Source organism: Pinus tabuliformis, chromosome 5_2 (assembly GCF_031772625.1).
Source record: "Pinus tabuliformis cultivar Carrire ecotype Pingquan chromosome 5_2, CPIR1, whole genome shotgun sequence".
NCBI classification, from domain to species: domain Eukaryota; kingdom Viridiplantae; phylum Streptophyta; class Pinopsida; order Pinales; family Pinaceae; genus Pinus; species Pinus tabuliformis.
This window is the reverse complement of record NC_142306.1, coordinates 576514409-576522027: the sequence shown is the minus strand read 5'-3', so window position 1 is coordinate 576522027 and position 7619 is coordinate 576514409. Positions and strand designations below refer to the sequence as shown.

The following is a 7619-nucleotide window of genomic DNA, read 5'->3' as shown; positions in this document are numbered from 1 at the left end:
TGGCCTGGCTGGGTGAAGCCCAAAAGACCCCTGTACAAATTTTATTGAGTACAATGAATTACTATGATTTCCGTTTAAGGATTAGGTTTTTTTTAATCAGGGAGGTTTGGCTTTTACTAAATTATAAGAATTTAGTATATTTGGCTTCCAAATTATTAGATAGATATATTTTTGGTGTTATAATGACACTAGTAAAATTGATCATAATGGCACTAGTAAAATTGATCCAGTATTTTCTTTAAATTCCCAATGTAATTAAAATAAATAAATATATATATCTATATATATATATATATATATATATATTTTGAAACACGTTTTACTTTCTACTTTCTATGTCGGCTGGGTCGTGGTCGAGGTCTATTATCAGATATAAATATATCATGAATCTAATTACAATGAAGCAATTAATGATAAACAGATCCTTGGCCATCTTAGCACGACGGGGCAATCCACGGTTCTATTCATTGCAGCTTCGTGGCTTCTGTATTGTAGTGAAAATGGAATACTCAGAGGCAACAGTAGCCCAGAAGGCCATACACTATGCCCTGGTGGCTCGTGGATCCACAGTACTCGCTGAATTCAACGCCGTTCCCACTCCCGCAAAAGCAATTGCCCGTCAGATACTGGACAGGATGCCTGCAACTACCTGTGAAAGTGATAGCTACTCGTCATATGCTCATGACCGTTATATTTATCATTTGAAGAGGAGCAGAGACACAGGATTGACGGTGTTGTGCATGGCTGACGACAGAGCTGGACGAATGGTCCCTTATGCGTTTCTGCATGAAATTCATGCAAATTTTCTCATGAATTATGGCAACCGAGATATGCATACGGCCCTTGCTTATTCCATGAACGATGAATTTTCTAGAGTGCTCAGCCAGCAAATGGATTATTACTCCAAAAACCCTAATGCCAACAGGATTAACCGAATTCTGGCAGAATTGAGCGAGGTCCGCCATGTAATGGTGGAGAGTATTGACAAAATTCTAGAGAGAGGTGAGAAATTAGAGGTGCTGATACATAAGACTGGATGCATACAAGAGAAAAGTTTGAAGTTTGTTAAACAAAGTAGCCGTTGCAAAAAGTCATTCTGGCGGAGCAACGTCAAACTGGCTGCCGGGGTTGCAGGGGTTGTGTTGACAAGCCTCACGATGGGTGGTTTGATCGTTTTTGGTGTTAATCCGATACCCTTGTAACAAAGCATCAATGAGGAGTAATATGTATATTTTGTTATTTTCAAATGATCTGTTTTATAAATTTATTTGAGGATGGGTTTAGTTAAAATTAAATTATTATTCTTATGATTTATTGTGAATATATACACATTGTAACTTTGTTATCAGCTTCATTTAAATCATAATTCAATTAATGACATGGTTAGGATCATTAATATATATTTTTAACATAAACTGTAATATGGATATGTATAGATTTTGGTAATGCAAGTTTATATGCAATAATATCTCAAATAACCCACAAAATCTAGCTACCAACTTGTACTACCGTGACTTTTATGAGATCATTTTTAGCTTTATTTTCAGAAACACTTGATTGCCCATGTGAAATTATCTTCTATTTTGCCATTGTCTACCTAATTTTTTTGCCTATCCTAGACTACCTTAAATTTTGTTTGAGTTTATCATTAGCCAAAGTTAAGTTACCACAGTTCATAAAAAAAGGCAAATCAACCTTGATATTTTCAAGGTAATTGGGAGGATTCTTCTAAGGCCAAGTGTCAAGTTCGAGTTGAGGGGATTGTATGCTCATTCTTGCCCATTTGAATTGTTGTCCTAGAGAATAGCTTTTAGGGATGGGGGAAATGAGAGAGTGTGAAACTTGGAATGTAAGCTAAATTGTGTTGCAAATAGTTGTGTAATTTTCCATTAGACAACTTGTTATCCTAACATAGTTATTTTCCTTGTCATCTTACATTGGAGCCCTAGAAGAGATGAGATAGCATGAGAGATTGGAACAACAATGCTTAAGGCTAGGAGGGATGTCATTAGTCAATAGTGATTTGGTGATTTTATAATATAATCATTCTTACATTTGTGTATTTCTTAATGTGGTTATTTATGATTAATTTATATGTATTACATATTTTTTTAATGAATATGTTGTGTAATGTGTCTTTATTGTTATGCATGTAGCATGTAACATTGTTATGCTTTCATGTTTGATGTGTATATCGGGCAAAAGTTATAAGATGGTAATTCACAATATAATACAAAAAATAGTAACTTGATATGTACAAGATGTGTCACAACAATGCTTTTAAATCAAAAAATCAAAAAATAGTTAAAATATACAATGTAAAAAAGAAAAGTACTAGTCACATGTGTGAACACACATCCCTCAAAGTAGACTCTCCTTGCAATACAATCCTCTATCCCTTTTCTTACAATCAATAATGATTTACAAATTTAGGGTTTTAGATTAGATGGAACTCCTAATGACTTCAATGTATTTTTTTGGCTTTTGAAGTTACAATATTTAAACTTCCAACCACCAAATGCATGTCATTGTTCTAATGACTATTAAGAGTAGGATATATGGGAATGAATAGACTCATTTACTTACAATTAGGCATAACAGAACATCAATAGCAACAATAACTTCAATGTTGAATATTATACTTCCATTCACAATAAATTTTACATGAGAAAGCACTCAAAAAGTACATTGACAATAGGCCAAACTTCTATCCTCTGTACCAATATCCTATAATTGTAAATGCGATTAGAGGATAAGTATTATCCCATAACTAGTATAATACATCATTGAAAGAGGATGTTATTGAGGACACATTTATTCAGTTGAATTATGACAAATTGAAGGTAATGCAATTTCTAATCAACATTAATGTACTATATATCCAACATTAAAATTATAAGGAACATTTCATTGTTAGAAAAATTGAAATCATAATTAGGAAAATTGAATATATATGACCTCTAAGATACCTATGTATTGCATCAAAGGTAAACCATGTATTATATAATATTTCATGCATTTCTTCATTTATTTTAGGCATTATTAATCAATGTGGCAATGAAGAATGTAGTCACAACTCCATTATCATTATGCCACTAGATAATCAACCTTGTTGACATGGAGCCCCAGTTTGGATACCATGGGTAAATCCCTCATTCTAGTTGGAGATTTACAATACTAGATTTGCAATAACTTTGGATTTATCAATCTTTGAGAGAGATAAAATCCCTTGAGGTGAAAATATTTTTTAAGAGTACAAAAATTCACAAAATATTTTCACCTCTACTGATTTTATCCCTCTAGATTAATTCCAATCATTGATGGTCACATGAAAATTATAGAGGATTGTCATTATGTATATGCATATATGTTTGAGATGAATCTCATGATTTGAAATTTATTATGTATCATTTACAAAATATATAGTATAATCAAGAAGACCACTTCAAAATTATCCACATCAAAGATTTAAATGATCATCTTTTCTTTCACCAAAGTGTGGTAGCTTTCCTCTCCCCCATGTGTAGCTCACTTGGAAAAACATGTAAATGTGTTATGTAATATGTCCTTGGTTCAATCCACTGATTAACCAGGGTCCACATTAGGGGCAAGCGTGGTGCACCTAGTGTTTATAATGGAAATGGACCAAATCAACCACATCTTACATGAGTATAAGATGAACCCAATTGTTGATTCCACTAGTCACAAAAGAAACATGTGGTGATTTCCCCATTTACCCACACCTACTAGCATTTCAATATTTTCATATTAACCATATAAGAAAGGAATTTGATTTTGAAAACCATTCAACGATTTACTAAATCTTAATACTAGGTTGTATCTCTACTTTGTAATATTAATAGTTTCTTTCTCTAGTCTCTTATGTTTCTCATAAGTTTGTTTTATTCCTTTGCATTCTTTTTGTTTTAATGCATCATATATATCTTAATATTATAATGGTTTTAATGGGAAAATACTAACAAAGGAGCTCTACACAATCAACATAGTAATGGACTTAAGCTTAGCACTAAGAATATTTTTCAAAACATCATAATATGTATTATTTTGAAATTGGTTTGCATTGTGTTATTATTCAACCCATTTCACTTGATAATGCACATCATTTTCCATAGTAATAGTATCATTAAAATGAATGCACCCTATTGATTTGGTTTATTGCATTGCTAAAATCAATTAAACTACATAATTTCTCTAAAGTCTAAATCATTTTTCACTGTATCATATTGAAATCAATGCACCCTTTTGTTTTGGATTTTGTCATGGATGAAATCAATGCAACTAGTTGATTTCTCTACATCAATTTTCACCATGTCTTCACTAAAATCAATGCACCCTACTATTTTATATTATGTGATTGATGAAATTAATGCAAAAGATACTAAAACCAATGAACAAACACTAAAATGAAGGTAATATATCATACATCAAAATCAATTCAACAAACACTATATTAACACTAAAGTGAAAGTAATATATTGAAATTTATGCATCAAATTTTGAAACCAATGTATGAACATTGGAATAAATTTATCCTTTTGTGCATAATCCATTTCCTCATTATGAAATGACATCATCAAGTAATGAACAAATCCATGTAAAATAAGAGTTGCTTTCTAATTTATTTATTCTTATTTCTATTTTGAGTTGAACATATATTTTATTTATCAGTTGTTCTTATGTATTTCAGGTGTTCTCTAATTTTTCTATTTGTAATTTCCTACTATGAGTTCAATAAATATCTTACTTATCATTTGGTTATATGTTTCTTCAATAAATTATTTCACATAATATAAGTACATAATTGTTTCTAAACCCATGGAATAGAACTACATAATTACAAAATTACACTATCTAAAAGGCCATGAGATATTTTATGTGTTTTGGGAAATGGTGGTTATGATCATATTTTTATAGATATTGCATAGTAACACTTGCTTTTTTAACAATTTCTTTTAACAAAAACTATTAATCAAATCAAATACAACAAGACACCTTTTAGCAATGTTGGTGAATTATTCAAATATCAATTGATTCAACTCTAAATGGTTAACACATAATAACATTTAACCTTTAATTGATTATAATCAAAATTTGATGAATTGATTATAACTAGAATTTGATAAATTGTTAGCAAATTACAAAGACGTTTTTCGATGTCACTTTATGAAATATAGAGAATAACTAAATTACTTTAATAATATATATCCTTCGTCTTTCTTTTTAGAATAAATATGTTTTTATAATGTAATTGATCTAGATTTATGAAGGAATGAAATGAACTACAAATTTAAAATAGAAGCACAAAGATACAGTGAAACTAAACTTCAACTAATAAATAATAAATGTTGAAACTGTTAACATGCGAAATGAAAGCAAACTTGCTCTAGTGATTGTATCTTATATCTGAGAAGAGATTTGAAGGCTTCTAGTCTTCGTAAACTATGTTACAATAGGCTCAAAGGCCTTTTATGATGAAGAAACAACAAGAAACCCTAAACATCCAAAATCCTAACCCTAGGAGATGAAGCGCCAAAGGCTTATGAGCCTTGATTGGGGTAAGTTGCAACATCAACATCTTGGCATTGTAACTTTGGGATACGATCTTTGTTTGGTGTGCACGATGGCCTGTTAGAAAGGTTTATCTGAGGAGAAAATATTTTGACTATAAACATCAACAAAAAATTCTTGTTTTATTTTTTCCCCCAAAAACATTGTCCAGGGCCTCAAAACGGCTCCAAAAATTTAAGACTTGAAAACCACCAAAAATAAAACACTGCAAAAATAAGAAAATCATGTTATGAGTAAGTGGAACATGTTATGGCAGACTAAACTTGGAGTATTTATCAAATTCATATTGAACATGTGCAGATTCTATGTGTGTAATTGCAAGGGGCATTGCAACATCAATGGGACACAATGGTTGAAATATGAAACCCACCTAAAATGGGTTGTGGCTAGTTGAGCTATGAAGAGCTTTGTTATAGCTATGTTGAACATTGAGGAGACTCTCATCCCATGTGTTGTGGATTCTTTGTAACACCCCCCTCCTCCCAGGCTCACCCAAGCGACCAGCTAGCTGGGAAAACATGTGACGAGACAAGTTACTAAGGGATTCAATCTCCTAGGTGACCTTAAGGAAATGGAATCGACAGAACTCATTAAACAAACCCATCCACATCAGCAATAACACCCTCAGGAGACATGGAAACCACTTAGACAACCTTTCCTTGAGTCCCACTAATGATTTAAGCCTTTTAACCAATAGTTGCTCTCATGATATAGGCAAGACAATGACCAACAACTCAAATTCATTCTCATAAGCCTTTGTGCCAGTGGCTATGGACTTTTCTCAGCAAACTTGTGCTAGGGACCCTGCGATTTGAGCCACTTTTCTAGCCCAGAATCCTGGGCTCAGCCTAAAGCTTACTACAACCTTCAAAATCCATCAAAGACATGATAAAAATGTTGATAAATCAAAAATCAACCTCGAGACTAGGCCTGAGCATCCCCAATCGGGACCGACATTATGTCAAACACTTGGCATCAATGCAACCTACAAGTCTAAGATACAAGACAGAGCATAAATGACTGAAATAACTTATGAAACATAACCAAAAAGATCACATCCTTCTCCATTGTACAATTATATCATCAATTAGGTCTTGAATCCATCCATTTAACAATTACAAGTAACTACATGAAATAGCCATGACATGAACCATTCACATAACCATGTTTATAACCAGCATTAAACCATATAAATATCATAGATATGACAACCATTAAATCCACATATAAATAAGTACAAATTAAGAGAACTTGTCTTTTATTAATCATAGGAAAATCTAACCAGGTTTGGGACTTCCAATTACCACCCGATTGTAGACATGGCTGAACCAAATCTCTTTTTCAGCCAATCACCCCTGTGTCATATTCCAACCATGAACGTGGGATCTCATAGAACAACCAAGGGAATCTAAAATTTAAACCACCTCCACCCTCACCAAACTGTGATCACACAAAACCAATGCTCCGATCACAACCGAACCGAACCGAACCTAGAATGCCATCTGGAATTCATCCCAATCCAATCCAAGATCACTAGGCCCTAAACCAAGACTTTTCCCTCAGGCTTTACTATGTATCCCGCCAAAACTGTCAATGGATTTTTAGGCCTTTGGGAATGAACCTTGAGACCACCTCCACCCTGAATTCTGAAATCCATCTGGCAAACCAATGCCACCGACATTAAGAGAACCATACACCAAGATGCAAAGCCATGCAAGTCCAAACCAGCTTGGAAATCACACATGCAAAAGGATACCTACAAGTATTCTAGTTGAAGTTGCTTGATCCTAGTTTCCTTTCCTATGTAGTGCATCAAAGGTACCTATGTATTGCATCAAAGATAAACCATGTATTATATAACATTTCATGCATTTCTTCATTTCTTTTAGGCATTATTAATCAATGTGGCAATCACGAATGTAGTCACAACTCCATTATTTCATTATGCCACTAGATAATCAACCCTGTTGACACGGAGGCCCAATTTGGAGACCATGGGTAAATCCCTCAATCTAGTAAGAGATTTACAA

The 7619-nt window shown here is 33.0% G+C and overlaps 1 pseudogene; it reads left to right on the top strand.

Annotated features, from left to right (window-relative positions):
- The first annotated feature begins 398 nt into the window (after positions 1 to 398).
- Positions 399 to 1202, top strand: LOC149160290 (vesicle-associated membrane protein 711 pseudogene; annotated as a pseudogene).
- Positions 1203 to 7619: the final 6417 nt, after the last annotated feature.